A 21,956-nucleotide genomic window follows, 5' to 3' on the forward strand; every position below is an offset into this window, starting at 1 on the left:
AGAAAGTTCTTGGAGGTATCATATTTTGTCTGAAAAAAAAATTCATGCAAACGTCTGCATTCTGCTTCATAAACTCAGTGCTTCAGGAAGCTGGGCCATATTTCCCCCGTGGCCTTCAGTGCCCTCTGCCCACCCCACAAGTTACACATGGTCCAGGATGGGAAGGAGCTCTGCTGCCGTGCAGCCTGCCTGTGGATGGCCCCTGCACTGTCCCCTGCATACATTATGGGAAGGTGGATGACAAACTCACTCAAAGCATACCTTTCTGTATCCTGGAGGCAAGGAATTCTCTTCTCAGGTGAGAGGATTTATCGAATGGGATTCATTGTCATTGCTTTCAAATACCTTTTTCCTCTCCTTATACTGATACTCAGTTAATTGGCTCTGCAGATCAAATAATAGGTAATTTGTGGGTACAGGGTTCCAGAGTCACTGATAGGAGGTCAAGGTTCAACTCCATTGCACTTTGTACATTAGTCCCCCCTTTATTTGCTGAGGATATATTCCAAGATCTGCTGTAGATTCTAGAAACTGCAGTTAGTACTGGGTCTCCACCCTTCCTTCCTCATACACACAATGTTTTTCCATTAAGTACATGCACAAATTTGATGCCTTCTCCATATTAACTAAGCATTTAGCATGCACAGTGGTCATAACTTTTGCAATTTGAGATGTGGACAGCAAAACTAGCATAGATTTCTTTTTCCTTCTTCCCAATTTCATGGATGGAAGACCTGTTTTCACGGTAGATCTTAGCAACCTCAGCATACAATTTATTTTCTTTCCTTAAGGTAATTAGGGATTGGCTAGCTTCACTTAGCATAATCTGCTCTAATGCCATCCATTTCCCTGCAAATTCCATGATTTTGTCATTTTTTAGTGCTGCGTAATACTCCATTGTGTATAAATGCCACATTTTTTTTTTATCCATTCATCTATTGAAGGCCATCTGGGTTGGTTCCACAGTCTAGCTATTGTGAATTGTGCCGCTATGAACATCGATGTGGCAGTATCCCTGTAGTACGCTCTTTTAAGGTCTTCAGGGAATAGTTCGAGAAGGGCAATAGCTGGGTCAAATGGTGGTTCCATTCCCAGCTTTCCCAGGAATCTCCATACTGCTTTCCAAATTGGCCGCACCAATTTGCAGTCCCACCAGCAATGTACAAGAGTACCCCTTTCCCCACATCCTCGCCAGTACTTGTTGTTGTTTGACTTCATAATGGCTGCCAATCTAACTGGAGTGAGATGGTATCTTAGGGTGGTTTTGATTTGCATTTCTCTGACAGCTAGAGATGGTGAGCATTTTTTCATGTACTTGTTGATTGATTGTATGTCCTCCTCTGAGAAGTGTCTGTTCAGGTCCTTGGCCCATTTGTTGATTGGGTTATTTGTTATCTCATTGTTTAATTTTTTGAGTTCTTTGTATACTCTGGATACTAGGGCTCTATCTGAAGTGTGAGGAGTAAAAATTTGTTCCCAGGATGTAGGCTCCCTATTTACCTCTTATTGTTTCTCTTTCTGAGAAAAAACTTTTTAGTTTGAGTAAGTCCCATTTGTTGATTCTACTTATTAACTCTTGTGCTATGGGCGTCCTATTAAGGAATTTGGAGCCGGACCCCACAATATGTAGATCGGAGCCAACTTTTTCTTCCATCAGGCACAGAGTCTCTGATTTGAAATCAAGCTCTTTGATCCATTTTGAGTTAACTTTTGTGCATGGCGAGAGAAAGGGATTCAGTTTCATTTTGTTGCATATGGATTTCCAGTTTTCCCAGCACCATTTGTTGAAGATGCTATCCTTCCTCCATTGCATGCTTTTAGCCCCTTTATCAAATATAAGAAAGTTGTAGTTTTGTGGATTGGTCTCTGTGTCCTCTATTCTGTACCATTGGTCCACCCACCTGTTTTGGTACCAGTACCATGCTGTTTTTGTTACTATTGCTCTGTAGTATAGTTTGAAGTCTGGTATCGCTATCCGCCTGATTCACACTTCCTGCTTAGAGTTGTTTTTGCTATTCTGGGTCTTTTGTTCTTCCATATGAATTTCATGATTGCTTTCTCTATTTCTACAAGAAATGCCATTGGGATTTTGATTGGCATTGCATTAAACCTATAGAGAACTTTGGGTAATATCGCCATTTTGATGATGTTAGTTCTTCCTATCCATGAACAGGGTATATTTTTCCATCTTCTAAGGTCTTCTTCTATTTCTCTCTTTAGGGTTCTGTAGTTTTCATTATATAAATCTTTCACCTCTTTTGTTAGGTTGATTCCCAAGTATTTTATTTTCTTTGAGGATATTGTGAATGGAGTGGTTGTCCTCATTTCCATTTCAGAAGATTTGTCGCTGATATACAGGAATGCCTTTGATTTATGCATCTGGGCATCTGGATTTTATATCCTGCCACTTTGCTGAATTCATTTATTAGCTCTAATAGTTTCTTTGTAGACCCTTTTGGGTCTGTTAGATATAGTATCATATCATCCGCAAATAGTGATAATTTAAGTTCTTCTTTTCCTATTTTTATGCCTTTAATTTCTTTTGTCTGTCTAATTGCTCTGGCTAGTATTTCGAGAACTAAATTGAATAGAAGTGGTGAGAGAGGGCATCTTGTTCCAGTTTTTAGAGGGAATGCCTTCAGTTTTTCTCCATTCAGGATGATGCTAGCCTGAGGCTTAGCATATATAGCTTTTACAATGTTGAGGTAAGTTCCTGTTATCCCTAGTTTTTCTAGTGTTTTGAACATAAAGGGATGCTGTACTTTGTTGAATGCTTTTTCTGCATCTATTGAGATGATCATGTGGTTCTTATCTTTAAGTCTATTGATGTGGTGAATAACATTTATTGATTTCCGTATATTGAACCAGCCTTGCATCCCAGGGATGAATCCTACTTGATCATGGTGCACAATTTTTTGATATGCTTTTGTATTTGATTCGCCAGGATTTTATTGAGGATTTTTGCATCTAAGTTCATTAGAGATATTGGTCTGTAGTTTTCTTTCTTTGAAGTGTCTTTGTCTGGTTTCGGGATCAGGGTGATGTTGGCCTCATAGAATGAATTTGGAAGAGCTCCTTCTTTTTGTATTTCTTGAAATAACTTGAAAAGTATTGGTATTAATTCTTCTTTGAAGGTTTTGTAAAACTCCGCTGTATATCCATCCGGTCCAGGGCTTTTCTTGGTTGGTAGTCTTTTGATGGCTGCTTCTATTTCCTCCTTTGTTATTGGTCTGTTTAAATTGTGTGTATCTTCCTGACTCAGTCTGGGCAAATCATATGACATAAGAAATTTATCAATATCTTCACTATCTTCTATTTTATTGGAATATAGGGTTTCAAAATAATTCCTAATTATCTTCTGTATTTCTGTAGTGTCCGTTGTGATATTGCCTTTTTCATCCCGTATGTTAGTAATTTGAGTTCTCTCTCTTCTTCTCTTCGTTAGCATGGCTAAGGGTCTGTCGATCTTATTTATTTTTTCAAAGAACCAACTTTTAGTTTTATCAATTTTTTCAATGGTCTTTTTTGTTTTGATTTCGTTGATTTCTGCTCTGATTTTAATTATTTCTTGTCTTCTGCTATATTTGCTGTTGTTTTGCTCTTCCTCTTCTAGGGTTTTGAGATGAAGTGTGAGTTCATTTATTTGTTGGTTTTTTTCTTTTTTTGAGGAATGAACTCCAGGCAATGAATTTCCCTCTTAAAACTGCTTTCATTGTGTCCCATAGATTCCGATATGTTGTGTCTGTATTTTCATTTATCTCTAAGAATTTTTTGATTTCCTCCTTTATGTCTTCTGTAACCCATTGATCATTTAGTAACATATTGTTCCTTTTCCAGGTGATGCCGGATTTTTCCTTCCTTCTTTTATCATTGATTTCCAGTTTCATTCTGTTATGATCAGATAAGATGCATGATATTATCTCCACACCTTTATATTTACTAAGAGTTGCCCTGTGACATAATATATGGTCTATCTTTGAGAAGGATCCATGTGCTGCTGAGAAGAACGTGTATCCACTTGATGATGGTTGATATATTCTATAAATGTCGGTTAAGTCTAGGTTATTGATTGTGTTATTGAGTTCTATAGTTTCTTTATTCAGCTTTTGTCTGGAGGATTTGTCCAATGGAGAGAGCGGTGTGGAAGTCACCCATAATTATTGTGTTGTGGTCTATTTGACTCTTGAACTTGAGGAGAGTTTGTTTTGTGAACTTTGCAGCACCATTGTTTGGTGCATACGTATTGATAATTGTTATGTCTTGTTGGTGGATGGTTCCTTTTAACAGTATATAGTGTCCTTCTTTATCCCTTTTGATTAACTTAGGTTTGAAGTTGGTTTTATTCGATATGAGTATGGCCACTCCTGCTTGCTTCTGAGGGCCATGTGAGTGGTATGATTTTTCCCAACCTTTCACCTTCAGCCTGTGTATGTCTTTTCCTATCATATGAGTCTCCTGAAGGCAGCATATTATTGGATTTGTTTTCTTAATCCAGGTTACTAGCCTATGTCTCTTGATTGGTGAATTTAAGCCATTAATGTTTAAGGTTACTATTGATATATGGTTAGTACTACCTGTCATGCTTATTTATTTATTTATTTTAATATGGCTAGTTTTTCCTTTTTGGTTATTTTTTTTCTTCCCTTTACTGAGTTATCTCCCACTGTTGGTTTTGGGTGCTGTTTTTCAATTCCTCTTCTTGTAGTGTTTTGCTCAAAATGGCTTGCAGTGCTGGTTTTCTGGCTGTGAATCCTTTTAACTTTTGTTTATCATGAAATATTTTAATTTCATTGTCAAATCTGAAGCTTAATTTTGCTGGATTCAGTATTCTTGGTTGGAATCCATTATTTTTCAGCGTTTGAAATATGTTGTTCCAGGATCTTCTCGCTTTCAACGTCTGTGATGAAAAATCAGCCATTAACCTAATTGGTTTACCGCTGAATGTAATCTGCCTCCTTTCTCTCATAGCTTTTAATATTCTCTCCTTGTTCTGTATGTTGGATATCTTCATAATTATGTGTCTTGGAGTTGATCTATTATGGTTTTGTATGTTTGGGGTCCTATAGGCTTCCAGGATTTGGCAATCCATTCCATCTTTCATATCTGGGAAGTTTTCTAAGATTATTTCATTCAATAGATTGTTCATTCCTTTGATTTGAACCTCTACACCTTCTTCTATCCCAATGACTCTCAAGTTTGTTTTTTTTATGACATCCCATATCTCTTGGATGGATTGCTCATGATTTCTTAGGATCCTTTCTGTGTTGACTATATTCTTTTCAAGTTGATAAACTTTGTCTTCATTATCTGATGTTCTGACTTCTATTTGATCTAGTCTATTTGTAATATTCTCGTTTGAGTTTTTAATTTGGTTTATGGTTTCCTGTATTTCTAGGATTAGTGTTTGATTTTATTTTTAAATCTCTATCTCCTGGTAGAACTCATTCTTTGCCATTTGAATTTGCTTATGTAATTCATTTTCAATGTATACTTTCATTGTTTGGACTTGCTGTCTAATGTCTTCTCTAAGATTCCGTTCCATCTGAGTTAGGTATGCCTTGAGTTCTTTCTCTGTCCATTTTTCTGATGCCTCTAGGTTCTCCTGTGAATTTAAGTTGTACTCCATTGTTTGTAATCCTTTTTTCCCTTGTTTTTTCTTGGTGCTCACGTTACTTTCCAACTCTGTTTGACTGCTTTGTTTGTGTTTTCTTCTTTAAATTTGTTTTGGTTTTTATAGTTCCAATATCTCTCCTGTTCTATCGCTGCTGCAATCTGTGAAAACTGGCGATGATGACGTCAGCTCTCCAAGATGGTGGCCGCTGGCTTCCTCGGTGGGCTGTCCAGTGTGGAGGACAGAACTGGACAGCTTCCTTCCCGTCTCAAACCCAGAACTCAGCCTGGAGCACAGTGAGGGCACAGCCGGCAGGAGCCCACAGAATCTGCAGCACCGTTCCTCTGCGTTGCTGGCTCGCCGTTTCTAGGGAGGCTGTTTCCCGGCGCGCCGCAGTCTCTAGCAGCGGGGCGGGCTGCCGATCAAACAGCCTGAATCTCCTGGCATACGGTTCACTCGTGGTTGAGCCCCAGTAACCGATCCTCGGGCGATGGAAATCCTTCCTCTAGGTTTCGGTGCACCCCAATTTTGCTGGAAATTCCTAATAAGATAGCTTTTGGCCGTTCTAACTCGTTATTCACCTGCGCAGTGACGCGGTACACGGGGGTGATGCACTCTATTCGCCACCGTCTTCCCCGTTTGTAATCCTCTTCTAAAATATTTTGTCATTAATTCTGGTGGACGTCTAATCAGAAGCACTCATAGAATTCATTCCTAAAAGGGTTTCTCTACAGGCCAAAAGAAAGCATGTTCCTCTGCACAGCTGTGCGGTGCATATAAGGATGCTTCCTTCTGTCAGGCCCTGGGCACACAGTAGATGAGTCCTTTGTGACCATAACAGAAACATGTTCCCTGGTGTCAGAAAAGTCAGTCCAGAAGAACATGCCCTTACTTTCTGGCTGGCCTGTATACTTCACCCTAATCACTGCTCACATTGGTCTAAAAACTTGCTTTGGCTCTTCTAAACTGTCACTGCCCTGGTACTTTTTTTTCATTGAATTGGAGTCAGGACACCTGGGTCTCATCTGTGTTCTGCAACTAATTTACCCTGTAAATATGAACAAGTCATGTCTGTTTCTTCATTTTAAAAATGAAGAGCTATAACATTCCTTTGGGTCTTATCCACACCCAACATTTGGCAGGGATATCAGATCAAGGTCCTTTATTGTGTTGGCTTCCTGCTACTATGACAAAATACCTGAGAGAATCCACTTATATAGAAGAAAGGTTTATTTTGGCTCACAGATTCAGATGTTTCAGTCCAGGATTTGTTGGCTCCTGTGGTGAGGCAGAAGATCAAAGGAGGGAGTGCCTGGTGGAGTAAAGCTGCCCCTCTCGAGGAAGCCAGGAAGTGAACAGAGGGAAAGGAGCTAGGGTCCCAATATTCTCTTCAAGGCATGACCCCAATCAATGTTTCTTCTACTAAGCCCCATCTCCTAAAGTTTCTGCCTCCTCCCAATAGCGCCATGGGCTAGGGACCAAGCCTCCAGCACATGGACTCCTGAGGAACATTCAAGCTACATCCAACTACAGCACTTAGAAATGATTGTGTTCATTCTTACAACTTCTTAATGGAATGAATAAGTTATTAATAAACGTTGCCCAACTTCAGGAATTCCTTTTGTGAGATACTAATATATAATCTCTCTCTCTCTTTCATTTTTTTCCTGGTCCTTCCTCCCCAGGTGGAGGACTGGAAAAAGAGGACCAGGTCTTAAGTTGAACACATCTGTGTGTTTAAAAAACCATCGATGACACCATTCAGTTTTAACAGGATTCCTTTTTTTTCTTCTCTACAAGAGCCGGAAATTTCCATATGATAGTTCATTCATAACTTCTTAGGACAATCCCACCAAATCCCTGCAAACCAGTACTAAGAAAGAACACAGATCTAGGAATTGGCTACTGTCCCCTGTTTGTATGATCAATGAATCAAAGAGAATTCTGGAAGGGGTTATTAATTCAAGCTAGGAAAACGGTGACAGATGACAGACTGCACAAAAAGAGTATAAAGAGCAAATTTCCTGTCTGGGAAAGAGCCTTGTTTTATAGCTGGAAGAGGTCTTAGGAATCAACTAGCCTTCCACTATCTTTTTTTGGATATGGAAATTTAACACTAAAAATAGGCTGACTCACCCAAGGTCAACAATATGGTTGGGTCTTATTTGGGGGAATTGTGAAAGTGACAAAAAAGAAAAGATAATATTCTAAGACAGTTCAGCAGCCTTTTTCTTATCTCTCTCTTTTGTTTTAATAACCTTTATTTTATTTTTATGTGGTGCTAAGGATTGACCCCAGTGCCTCACTTGTGCTAGGTAAGCGCTCTGCCCCAGCCCAGCAACGTTTTTCTTAAAGGGTCAGACAGTAAGTATTCTTTTCCCCTAGGAGCTATGTAGTCTCTGCCATTGTAGACATGTAGACAAATGGACATGGATATGTTCCAATAAAAATTTTATTTACAAAAAAGGTGATTACATTAGAATGGCTATAAGATTTTTTTTTTGGAAAGGGAAAATTTGCAAAAATGTAGAGAAAATGGAACCCTCACACATTGCTGGTGGGAATGTAAAATGGTGTAGCCATTGTGAAAAACAGTTCAGCACATCCTCAAAAAGTTAAGTATAATATTACAACATATCCAGCCATTCTACTCCTAGGTATAAGCTAAAAAGAACAGAAAAACAGATTCAAGCAAGTATACATGCATGTGGGTTTACAACAGCACTATTCACAATAGCTAAACGACCCAAACAGGGCAAATGCCCATTAATGAATAAATGGGTAAGGATACTGAAGGCACACTCACCATGGAATATTATTTAGCTAGCAAAAGGAACTAAGTACTGACATGACATAATGTTGGTGGACATCCAAACCATTGTGCCAGGTGAAAGAGGCCAGGATAGATAACTCCAAAGAGACAGAAAACAAATAGGTTGTTGTCATGGTTGGGGGAAGAAGGGATGGCAAGACACTGCTTACAGGGTAGATTTTAGTATTGATTAAACATGGTGATTGTACAACATAGTGAAGTACTAAAGACCTCTGAATTGTTCACTTTACAATTATGCTATGTGAATACATATTCAGTCAGTTACTTTCTTAAAAAGGCAACAAGATGAATATGACCCATAGACTATCACATACCACTTCATATTATAAAAGAGAATGGAACGGTGCCATGAAGGTAAATTTTTATTGTCAGATATGTTTATTGTTATCATAATCATTTATCCCATCAAGGAAAAGAATAAAGCAAATTTTCCAGGTGTAACAGAGCCAAGAAAATATTAACAAGTGTGGAGATGCCTCCAAACCTTATTGGGAGGGCTATTAGGATTTGTCCAGGCTTTGGAAAAATTTCAGACTCAATCTAAACCCATTGAATCTTCTGGTAAAGACCAAATTCAGTGTTGAATGGCTTTTGCTATTTTTAGAATCCACCAGACATCTTCCATCCCAATTTTGGGAATGAAAATAAATGTTTGGGTGTTTTCATCAACTTCCTGCTTCTAAAGAAGAAGAACCTATAAAAAGTCTCATGTAAAATGTTCCAGAAGCTTTTGGGACATCAAAGAATTCAGAAGGAACAAGGGAATTAGTTCATTGTAAAGGAATCTGAAGGACACTAGATAATTCCATTTAATAAACACACAGAATGACTTTCTCAAAGACAATTCCAGGGATTTAATCAATTGGGGGTTTAATGACCCCAGAGCTGTGTCTAAGTTGGATATGTAAACACACTGTGAGAAGACTGGATGCTTACGGAAAGATGGGAAATTCTCACGTGAAACTGCACAGCTTGGTCTCACTGCTATTTTAAATTAATTTCAACAGCTAGAAAGCATGAGGAAAAGTGGTTATTTTCAAAGGAGAAGGAGGTATCTCTGTGATTTGTTTTTTGGGTCCCAGACCAGCTTTCTTAGGTGACAGATTTGCCACTGGAGAGCTAGCACCCTGAGATAAATTTTGTTCAATGAATAGCCATATTTAAACTTAGAGTAAGGCCCCTTTAGGCTTTAAAAGAATCACTAGCAAGAGGGGCTGCCTAACATTGGAAGGGCCCAGTCCTGAGTAAGAACTGTCTTGAGTGACATGTTGCTCCTAACTCAGAGGCCTAGAGTATGGGGGTGTGGGGGTGCCCCCTTTTTCTTGTAGGAGCCAGTTCTCTAGGGAAATACCCAACGGTCATTGCCAGTTAGCATCCCAATCCAAAATGCTCCAAAATCTGAAATGTTTCAAAATGCATACTTTTTGAGCACTGATGTGAGCCCCGAGTGGAAATTTCTACACCCAACCTACTGTGACAACTTACAGTCAATGCAGGCACACAGAAAACAATTTATTCAGTATTCCTAAGGGGGGTGGGGAAAGAGGGCTGGGGTTGTGGCTCAGTGGTAGAGCACTTGCCTAGCAATTGCAAGGCCCTGGGTTCGATCCTCAACACCACTTAAAAATAAATAAATATTGTGTCCAACTACAACTAAAAAATAAATATCAAAAAAATAGACTATCCTAGATCTTCCAACTTTGTTACACAAACTGTTTCTCATGCACAGGATTATTAAAAATACTGCATTCAATTACATTCAAGTTCTGTGTATATGGTGTATATGGAACAAGTGAATTTTGTGTTTAAACTTAGGTCCAATCCCTGAGATATCTTTTTAAAAATGTTTTTAAAATATATGACAGCAGAATGTATAACAATTCTTATTACATATATAGAGCACAATTTTTCATAGAGTTTTATACATAGTATATTCAATTTGTGTCTTCATTACTTTGGATAGTAATGATCATCACATTCCACCATCATTAATAACCCCATGCCCCCTCCCTTCCCCTCCCACCCCTCTGCCCTATCTAGTGTTCACCTATTCCTCCCATGCTCCCCCTCCCCTACCCCACTATGAGTCAGCCTCCTTATATCAAAGAAAACATTCAGCATTTGTTTTTTTGGGATTGGGTAACTTCACTTAGCGTTATCTTCTATAACTCCATCCATTTACCTGCAAATGCCATGATTTTATTCTCTTTTATTGCTGAGTAATATTCCATTGTGTAGATATGCCACATTTTTTTTTAATCCATTCATCTATTGACGGGCATCTAGGTTCCACAGTTTAGCTATTGTGAATTGATGTGGCTGTGTCCCTGTAGTATGCTGTTTTTAAGTCCTTTGGGTATAGACCCAGGAGAGGGAGAGCTGGGTCAAATGGTGGTTCCATTCCCAATTTTCCAAGGAATCTCCATACTGCTTTCCATATTGGCTGCACCAATTTGCAGTCCCACCAGCAGTGTATGAGTGTACCTTTTCCCCCACACCCTCGCCAACACTTATTGTTGTAAAAAAATGTTCATCATCACTAGCAATTAGAGAAATGCAAATCCAAACCACTCTAAGATTTCATCTCACTCCTGAGATATCTTATTATGTTTATGCAAATATTCCAAAATCAAAAAACAAACAAACAAAAAAATCCAAAGACTGAAATATTTCTGGTCCCAAGCATTTGGAATAAAGGATACTCAACCCATGTTTACCTTTTATTATAAAATAGTTGAAATCAATGGACATTTAGATTTAGCCAAATTTAGCAGTAACATAACAATTGTGTTTCTGGGGAACAGATCAGAAAAGAATATTTCTGGGCAGAAGTTTCCTTCTTGAACATTCACTTTAGAGGGGTGAACCCAAAGGCTGGCGTCACAAGGGCATACAAACGGTGTCTTTGGAGTTGTGAAAGAGAAACTGAAAGGAGGGTAGACGTCAGGACATTTGAGGATAGCTGTTGATTATGGAAGATTCATTTAGCTCCACCTATTAGGTTGAAAAAGTTGTTCACTCCCAGGTCAGGAGGAGAGTTATTTGTGATTTTTTTTTCATTACGCTTTGCCATATTTTCAAGTTGTATTACTTTAATAATCATTAAAAAATCTAAAACATGCAAAATCACCACTTTTTTCTGCCTATAAATTATTCTCATTGATGCATCCAAATTCCCATTCAATTTGTCATCACCACTCTTTTGAAACTGCTTCTTAAAATAATGGCAAAAGAAAAATTCCAAGAATTACTTTGGCTGCAGGTTTTGGTCAGACTGATCAATGTTCTCTGTCCACACAGCTGCGGAGAGCTCCAAGGATTAGATGTTCCAATCGCTCTCGGGTGTGGACAGGTTGCCATGCTTGGTTTGATTGAAAGAGACAGTTGGAATTGTTCTTGGAACTGTTCTGTCCCTGTTTGGAGACAGTCCTTTTGTATGATTCCCCTCATTCTTACAGTAAAACACCACAAATACTATGCTCATTGTTTACAATCTTATCTCCTTTATTTGATTGTGGAGGAAGAGGAGAAGGAGGGATTTTGTCTTCCTGTTTCAATGCTAGTGGAGAAGGAGCAAATGAATAGGGACCCCAGGACATGGCATCTGTGAGAGGGACTTCCCTGAGACCTGGATAGGAAAGGAGAGGAGTGTTTTTAAATGTACTAAATAGATACATGTATTTAAAAATATATTTTAAATACCATCTTTACTCCAATTCATGTCTCATGGGAGACCATGCAGAGATGCCACATGGGGTCCCTCTTCACTCAACTGTAGGTAAATATTTGAAGATTATCTATCTTTAAGATCATAGGCATGTACCGTTTTGCACACTTTCTCTGACTTTCAAAACCTACACTTCATATTGTTACCATGAACATAGGCATTTGGGGTCAGTATCCATGTCTGGAAGAGGATAGGAATATTTTACTATCACTGCAAGTTGCTGGGCTGGCTTTACTTTTGAGAGCTACAATAAGGGTCTAATTACCAAATGAGACCTCCCACTTAGCCCTTGCTTACATCTTAGGACAATGACAGCACACGGTGCTGTTATAGATTATAGGAGGGCAGGGGGTGGGTGCCCCCCAGGCCCTGGGGCAATCGGTTGTTGGTGTCACCAGCTCAGGCTGAAAGGAGGCTAAAAGCGACACAATATCAGAATAATCCTGATCTCTCCTTTTGGATATTTACACTTTGTGATAATGTTATTATTGTCTCAGTGGTTCCAGTTTCAAATCTTCCACCAGGAAGGACTTGTTCAGGAGTGGGGGTTCCAGTCCTGTCCAGAGCAGCAAGAATCCTCACCAATGCATTCCTAACCCCACACCTCCTGGGCCCCTATGGACTGAGACACGTCACCCGTCTTTAATGGAATGCACTCTTGTATCCATTTCCAAGTCCTTGAAAGTAAAGTGTATATGATGGGGACCACTGGAGTTTCCTCAGAGACTGGGTCCATTTGAATTCCATCTCATGCCTCTGTTCAGATCTGGGTTTTGCCTATTTGGAGTCTTGTATCCTGCAAGGAAATCACGACTTTGATAAGCTGCTGGGGTCATCCAAGGGCTGGAACAGATGAGCTCTGTTGTAATCAAGACAGTTTCGGAGAATCCAACCATGTGTTTCAGCCTGGCACCCTTGGGGTGGCTCTATGTTGGCAGGATCACCATGTCCAAGCCCTTAGCTTTGCAAGGTCAGATACTCAGTTTCAATGGATCCCCCAGAGAATCAGGTGTTGATTCTTAGTAGTTAAACTCACAAAAGACTGATGTATAAACCTACCTCCTAATGTTAGTGAGGATTCAACGAGAGAGTGGATATACAGCTTATTTACTTCTGTCTGGCACATAAGGTAAGTGCCCTGTAAATGCTGACTTTCATTTGACACAGTGAGTTGTCAAACAGCATTTGCAGCACAGAATAAATACCAATAACTCTTTACTCTTAATGGCACCTTCCTCTACATTCTGGCATCCATACAGAGCATGGTCTACCAGGCAGTCACCATGTGATAAAATAGGTCACTTAACAAACTGTTGAAGAATGAAATCTAAGGATGCAATCCTAAGGATGCAGTTGGCCCACATTGTGGAGGCAGGCACTCTGGTCACTTTGTCAGCTCAAGATGTGCTCTTGTCTGCTGACTATGTTTGGACCATGTTTATGAGGATGCTTGAAGTGCTTGGCTGCAGCAGATGGCCAATCGTAGGCATTTTATGTTGATTCTTGTCACCTTTCCCCTGTGATATTGACTGAGTAGGTGAGATTCCCGCTTGTGTGACATCAATCAGCTGTGGTGGCAGAAGCCCAGTACTTACTAGTAAATGCTCACTACCTGGATTTTAGAAATCGTCATGGTGCTGGGTTCACATGTGGGACCAGAGAGTTTGGTGGTATTCGCTCTCGTACTCATGAGTCTGGAGAAATTCTCCATTCCCAATTTCTGTAGCGCATCGAACTTCAGCACCTTCCTTTGCCTCCTGTCTGCTGAGATAACCAAACAAGCCCTTGGGAAACTGAGCCCTGATAAACTGAGACATGAGACTGATTATCCTTCAGGGGGATATGCAGTAAAGGGCAGGTTGGGAGCACAAAGCTCTGTCCGGGAAGACAACACCTGCCTACAAGGCTGGGGTGGGGATCAGGATGCCAGGGTAGCTGGGGGCCAGCAGGAAAGTACATCATACCCCTCAGTAGACTGAAGGGAAATGGGCCCGTTGGAAAGAGGTAGAAATTAGGGAGGAAGCTGAAGTGGACACTGTTCTTTACCAGGGCCCCAAGGTAGATTCTGTCTATGGAAGAGGTTTAATCATGCTCCCTGTCCTGGAATAAGACAGCTGCAATGCATTTGGAAGAAAACGCCAACCAAGACTAGCACGGCTTCACTCCACCCCTCCTTGCTTTCTTTTGGGGAAATCAGAGCTGAGTGTCTGCAAATGGTTAGCCTCTGTGGGTGGGAGGAATTTATCCTTCTCTTCTGAGCCACATGGCAATTTTTCATCTAGCTGTCTGCAGTAACTGGATAGATGGAAGGGTTATAACTCTTCCACATCGTCTCGAGAGACACTCAAGAAATAACAACTTCACTTAGATTCTGACTTGAAAAGAAAGACACAAATTTTCTTAAGTTTGAGCCAGGAAATCCATTTGCCATGTTACCAGGGAAGTCCTTTCATAGTCTGGGTGGAATTGATGTTATCTTTGGAGAAGGGGGTGTGGAAAGGGATATAGTGTTGCCAAAGGTGCCCTATTTCTCTGTCATTAAACCCACAGAGGCCATTTGGGTGTCTGTCCCAGGGAGCCAGGTCAAATCCCCAGTCAGAATGTGATGGAGGGGCTGGAGATGTAAATCAATGGTAAAGGGCTTCCCTAGCAATGTGCAGGGTCCTGGGTTCAATTCCCAGTCTCAATCCATAGACAGCTGGCTCCATTCCTTGGGGCTCCAGGTGAGGCAGAACATCATGGCAGAAGAGTGTGGGAGAGGGAAGCAGCTCACATGATGGTCAGAAAGCACACAGAGAAAGGGGGGGGGGAGGGGGGAGAGAAAGGGGTCTTCATATATAAAAATATATACCCCAAAGCCACACCTCCAATGCCCACCTCCTCCAGCCACACCCTACCACTCAATTACCACTCAGTTAATCCCTATCAGGGGATTAACTCACTGATTGGGTTAAGACTCCTATAACCCAATCATTTCTCCTCTTGCACTATCTCACACATGAGCTTTTGGGGGACACCTCAATCCAAACCATAACAGGCAGTTACAAGGATGACCCTGTGGGCGAGGATGATGTGGAAGGGTCAGGCTATACTCTGGATGAAGGTGGTATCAGCCTGGGTGGGGCTCTGGTTACCTAAGACCCTTGGGACTCAAGTGTTGTCCTCTGATCACTCAAAAAGAAGCCCATGGAAGTATAGCCCTTGATCTTCACCCACAGGCAAAGTCCCTTTCATCAATTAACTGTAATGTGGTTTCTGAGCAGTTGTTTCTCAGCTCAAACCCTCCCCACCTGACACACACTGCCAGGGTGCTGAGACCGGAAGTCTGCTCTGTGCTGCAGTCCCCCTTATCCAAAGCTTCTTCCCTTTCCATGGCTTTAGTTACCTGAGGTCAACTGGGATTCAAAAATTCAGTCTAGTGCAATAAGAAATTTTGAGGGAGAGGAGTGCAAGCACAGTCACATAACTTTTATTACAGCATATTGTAACTGTTTCAGTTTATTATAATCTCTTTCTGTGCCCCTAATTTATAAACTAAACTTTATCATATAGGTATGAATGTCTCCAACGCAGGTGTTCACAGGGGGTCTTGTAACGTCACCCCCTGGAGGGGACCTACTGTATTTTCCCCTTTACCAGCGGGTTCCCTGCTGGCTGTGTCTATAGTGGGAGCTCCAGGGAGACTGGAGGGGAAGTGGGACGGGCCCTTTCCCACATGGTTGGCTCGGCTGTCATTGTCCTCACAGCAGTGATTCTTCACCTTGGCAACAACAGTTGACTTCAGTAGCTGGAAGTTCCTGTTTCCAGTTTCTGCACAAGGGCTGACCTCAGAGATGCCCGTCTCAGCGCGGCGCCCCTCCAGCTCCAAATCCCAGTGGCTGCAGCCTCCTCATGCTCCCCCAGCCCCAGGGTGGTAGCTGCTCCTCAGTTACTGTTCTTTTTGAATTACTTCATGCTTTCCCCTCACATTTTCAGTGTTCCAAAATCCAATTATAAATGATTTCTGTTAATATAACTAATAGAAGTGGCTCTTTGAAGAATTAAAATCTGGTCTAGGTTCTGGGCTGGATGCTGTGGTTCCTAAACAACATGTGTTCTTTCTCTTTGAGGAAATTCACATGGAATAATTAGCAAACATTGTATAGAACTCTAGCTTGCAAATCATTCTTTTTTTAAAAAAAATTTTTAGTTGTAGACACACACACAATAGCTTTATTTTATTTATTTATTTTTATGTAGTGCTGAGGAGCAAATCCAGTGCCTCACATGTGCTTGGCAAATGCTCTACCACTGAGTACAACCCCAGCCCCACAAATCATTCTTTTTTTTTATTATTTAAAGAGAGAGAGAGAGAGAGAGAGAGAGAGAGAGAGAGAGAGAGAGAGAGAATTTTTTTAATATTTATTTTTTGGTTTTCGGTGAACACAACATCTTTATTTTTATGTGGTGCTGAGGATCAAACCCAGTGTCCCGTGCATGCCAGCCTCACAAATCATTCTTTTACATAAAATTTCACTTAATCCTTACATCAACCTTATAATATATTATTTCCACTTACATATGAAGGAATACAGCTAATTCCTGCTAACTAACTTTTGCAAAATCACAGAACTAACTAGTAAATAGAGAATTCCCTAGACTTGACCCCACACCTTTCCCAGTTAGCAAAAATAATCAGTGGTTAGGTTAATTGGAATCTGATGTCTCTATCATGTTTCACTTTGAATTATTCTTCACCATTTAAAGTGAAAGACACTTTGAGGTACCTCAGACAGTTCACTGACTGTTCTGTCAGCTAAGAGAGATGGGGACAGGAGACAATTTGCAAGTCATCAACAGATAGTTCATTGTTTTAGTCAGCTTTTTCCCCATCTGTTACTAGAAGACCTGACAAGAACAGTTGTAGAGGGGGGAAAGTTTACTTGGGGGCTCACAGTTTCAGAGGTCTCAGTCCATAGACAGCAGGCTCCATTCCTTGGGGCTCGAGGTGAGACAGAACATCGTGGTGGAAGAGTGTGGCAGAGGGAAGCAGCTCACATGATGATTAGAAAGCAGAGAGACTCCACTCTCTAGAAACAAAATATATATCCCAAAGGCACACCCCCAGGGACCCACTTTCTCCAGTCATACCCTACCTGCCTTTGGTCACCACTCAGTTAATCCCATCAAGAGATTAATTCACTGATTGTGTTAAGACTCTCATAAGCCAATCATTTCTCCTCTGAACCTTCTTGCATCGTCTCACACATGAGCTTCTGGGGACACCTCACATCCAAACCATAACACTTACATATAAGATTCTCTTATTTTTCAGTTTCCGTTTGGGTTCTTAAGCACCTCGGGTCCAGGAGTCAGAGGACCAGTGCATCTGCAGCCCACTCTCTCACTGCTGGGGTCTCCCAGTAGCTTGGAAGTTGGAGGATGTGGGACGGTACAGAAATCTGTCCCCATAGCCTCAGAAGAGGCAGCAAGAAGAGGTGGGGCTGGGCCCAAGGAGTGTGCATTACGGACACATCTCCTCCTCTCCCTGCTGTAGCCCATAGTTGCAGAGTCTGAGTAGAGGGCTAGGAGGGCCTCCCCTTCTTCCAGACCTGGAACGTAATCTTACGACATCTTAAAATGAGGTTAGATAGTGCTGTAGTTGGATCTGCAAAGGTGTTCTGCAAAGGTCCATGTGTTAAAGTCTTGGTTGCCAGCCTGGCACTAGTGGAAGGTGATGGAACCTTTAAGAATGGGCGTCTAGTTGGAGTAAATTAGGCCACTGCGGGACGTTCCCTCAAAGGGGATGTTGTAACCCTGGCTCCTTTTATTCTCTTTTTGCTTCCTGATGACTCTGAGCAGTTTCCCCGGCCATATGTTTCTGCCATGGGCCCAGAGGCCATGGGGCCAAACAACCATGTACTGAAGCCTCTGCAGCTCTGAGCCAAAATAAATTTTTTCTCCTTGTAAGTTGATTATCTCAGGTATTTTGTTACAGTGATGGAAAACTGACTAGCACAGGCACCTAGTTGCATTTAATGAGTGCATGTGCTGAAGCCATGACATTATTAAATGTGAACAAAATGTATTGGTAATAACCCTGTCTTAGGGATTCTCCTCCTTCCCTGCTTCTCTTTCTCCTTTTCCCAATTCCCCATCACTAACCTTATGAGGCAACCTTTGTTTTAAGTTCATGTCAGTTTGATAGGAGTTTCTTTGTGGAGCCTCTATTGGCGATATGGTTGCTATTTCAAGCCATTAAAAATAAGCTGTATGTGAGTGGTGGATAATATTTTGAGATATTGAGGTCCCCCCAGGCTTTCTTGTCCCCATTAATCTCCCACCACTAGGGACATAGAGATAGGTCTCCAAATACACTGTCCTCAGGAGAGGATTGACAAAAGAGACAAATTATTGGCTCTGAGTTCTAAAAAAGGGTCTTTCAATGCACAGCAAGGAGAAAAGTCCCAAAAGGGAAGGCTGTCCACTGTAAGTCCTGGGTTTTCAAAGAGATGAGAAGGATTTTATATTCTAAAAATCTGGCCTTGGCGATAGCCAGGGGTGTGTCTGAGCTGGCAGATGGTGAACTTCTTCCAAACTCCCTGATCAGTGACATCACACGGGGGTTTGCCATCAAAACCACTGGAATCGTTTACACCATGAACACTGGCCAAGGAGAAGCACTTTTTAAACATTCACTAATACATCACAGCTTTTGTCTATAAATTGATTCAAAACAATAAATAATGATGTAAGAGCCATTTCTACCCTTGTGTAGAGAAATAGCCTCTATTAGAAGAGCACAGGAGAGTTGCTGGACCAGATGCTTTCTGGGCTGAACTCATGGGGACTGGGGGGACGGGGACAGTAAAACCCCCAGATTAGGCTGAAGACATGAGGACAGAGGGGCTTGTGTGCCCCTTTCCACCTGCAGCCCTGTGAGAAGATGCAGCTAGCTCTACCAGAGCGCTCCGTGTGAAATGAGCAGATAGAACAGCAGGACGGGTAGGGGCTTAGAGATGCCTGGGAGAGATGGCTCCCCACCACCCCTTGCTCAAGGCCTGTCTCTCTCCACCCAACGAAGCCAAGGAGTTTACAGACTTCCTGGGTACCACCAAGACTGGCCGAGATTGACTCAGGCACACGGAGTGCACAGGCCAGTGGGACTGCTGACCTCTTGTCAGGAATGCAGGGCAAGTGCTACCTGTCAAGACCCCTGGGACCAGAATATTACAGATTAAGACAACAGACAGGAAACCAATGAGTGTAGAACAGGATTCTCGTAAGACCTGGGCCCCCTGCAACTTAGCCAACTTCTGGGAGAAGATTGACATTTCCCATTGCTGGGTAGAAAGGGCAGCTCAAGAGAGAAGGTCAGTTAAAGGAAGATACATTTTTTTCCCCAGGAAACTTTTTTTTTTTTTTTTGTGGCGGGGGCAGTATTAGGAATTGAACCCAGCTCCTCACACATGCTATGCAAGTGCACTACCACTGAGCTCTACTCCAGGAAATGTAACACTGCAAAATTAAATAGTAAAGCCACTTATGAACTATCCTGTGAGTGTGATTTTGTTGGTTTTTCTTTTGTTGTTGTTGTTGTTTATTTATTCACAGTGGCAAACATGGGAGAACAGAGCAGAGAAGAAATACTTCCTAATTTCACTCCTTGACAATCGTGTGGCAGAGAAGAGCCCGTGAGGGTTGGGGACCACAGCGGTGCTATAATTTGCCATCTATTGTCTCAATGATGAGATTTATCCACTCACTGATGAATCAAATATTGTTTTCAACAAGCCAGCTATCTCACCCAACAGTGACAACTTGCTTTCAAGAACAATATTCCTCATATGAAATTAATGCTCCTCCTTAAAGCATGATTGATTTCTGTGGTTTTTATATTCCAATGCATTTGTTTTTATGTTTATGTGAGGGTTATAAACATTCAGGCTTTATGTCTACTTTGTGTTTGGACTCTTTAACTACCTAATAAAAATAATTTAAAGCAACACTCGAGGTTCATGAAAATGAATTTTTCTTTAAGAAGGGTTTAATAGCCATCTATTTTCTTTAAAAAGGTACATGAATTAGTTAATGTTTGATGACTAGCTATTGAGGTTTGTAAAAAAGACATTTTCTTAATCAGCCCTCTAGAAATTCGCACTGTTTTCATTGTCTCGTTTTATTACGGGGCTTGATGGCTTTCCCTCACGACTTCCTTGCTCTGCTTTTCTCGTTAATGAAAAGCTGTGTATTGGGTGAGCGTCACAAGGATGTAACTTAAGATGCACCCTGGGTGGCTCAGGGTAGAGCACTTGCAGCATGCCCTGTGTTTGGTCCGCAGCCCTGGAAAAAATAATCCTGTGAAACTTTCCCCTCTCCTCTGGTTGTTGAGATCCTTAAGAGGTGGCACTTAATATCAAAGAAACCAAAAGAATGCCCCCGAAAGGCTGAGCCTGCAACAGATTTCCTTTGAGTCCTCTGGTCCCATTTTAAAATTATGCTCTTCTGAGCCAGAAAAAGGAAGAGAAGAAAAATTGGATACACCCATATTTTATTTATTCATTCATCCATTGATGGACATTGGAGAAAACCAATGGAAAATGGTAAGGGAAAAATTGTGTGCTGCCAGATTTGGTGGCACATACCTGTCATCCCAGTGATTTGGGAGGTTGAGTCAGGAGGATTCCAAGTTGGAGGCCAGCCTCAGCCACTTAGTGAGACCCTATTTCAAAGCAAAAGTAAAAAAGTTTGGAATGTATCTCAGTGGTACAGCAACCCTGGGTTCAATCCCCAGTACCAAACACACACACACACACACACACACACACACACACACACGGAAAAAGAAAAAAAATGCAGATTGAGCCTATAGCTCTTATATTATGAAAAACATAAGAAATTTTGGAAATATTCTTCCAGTGTGTAAAAATTACTATCTAATGCACCAAAAAAATCGCTTACATCATTGACGGAGAGTGACATTCCAGCATGTCTTTGTCATTTCTGTCTTCCTTATTAAGTGAAAATACCAAGCCAATTTTCATGTGAGGGCTACCCCTGTATATCAATTGCAAACATTATTGGCTGCAGATGCAAAAGAATTTCACAAGAATCCATAAAATCATTCCTTGAAAATCTATTGGTTGTGTGGAATTTAAAATAAAGAATGCTGTATATTTTTTATGACGTGTCAACTATGTAGCTCACTTCCTTTTTATTAGCAAAATTTATAACAGACTTGTAAACAAATATTTTAATTCATGTATGTTTTGTTCTTGTTGTGGAGTCAGTTGTTGAACGGGGACCCGCATAGCCTGGGCAGCCTGATCACCGTCCATACTTACCATTGAGGACACCCACAAGTCTTCTTTAGCAAAGGCCTAAGGGTCAGTGAAAAGCACAGCGTATTTTCCTGCCTTTTAAAACATTGTTGTAAAATACACTTAACATAAAATTTGCCATTTTAAGTAGACATCAGATGTTGTACATTGCACAATGACATTAGATATTCACATTTTTGTGCAGCCCTTATCACCATCCATCTCCAAAACTTTTTTTCATCGTTCCAAGCTGAGGTTCTGTATCCATTAACTGATAATCCCCTATTCCCTATTTTGCTGCCTTTCCCTTTGCCCCTAGTAACCTCTGTTCTATTTTTTTTTCTCGTGAATTTGCCTATTCTAGGTACCTCATATAAGTGGAATCATGGGAATCGTGTGTGTGTGTGTGTGTGTGTGTGTGTGTCTGGCCTATTTCTCTTAGCATGATGCCTTTGAGGTTAATCCATGTTGTTGCATGCAAGAATT

At 41.0% G+C, this 21,956-nt stretch overlaps 1 long non-coding RNA gene across 1 annotated transcript; it reads left to right on the forward strand.

Moving 5' to 3' along the window:
- Positions 1-85: 85 nt before the first annotated feature.
- Positions 86-20,156, forward strand: LOC124085982 (uncharacterized). Its single transcript, XR_006849664.1, has 2 exons — positions 86-298; positions 19,765-20,156. It is a non-coding gene; the product is annotated as an uncharacterized LOC124085982 (long non-coding RNA).
- Positions 20,157-21,956: the final 1,800 nt, after the last annotated feature.

This window comes from Marmota monax, unplaced genomic scaffold, assembly GCF_021218885.2.
Source record: "Marmota monax isolate L192 unplaced genomic scaffold, Marmota_monax_Labrador192_F-V1.1 WCK01_AAM20220418_F8-fsc00126, whole genome shotgun sequence".
NCBI lineage: Eukaryota > Metazoa > Chordata > Mammalia > Rodentia > Sciuridae > Marmota > Marmota monax.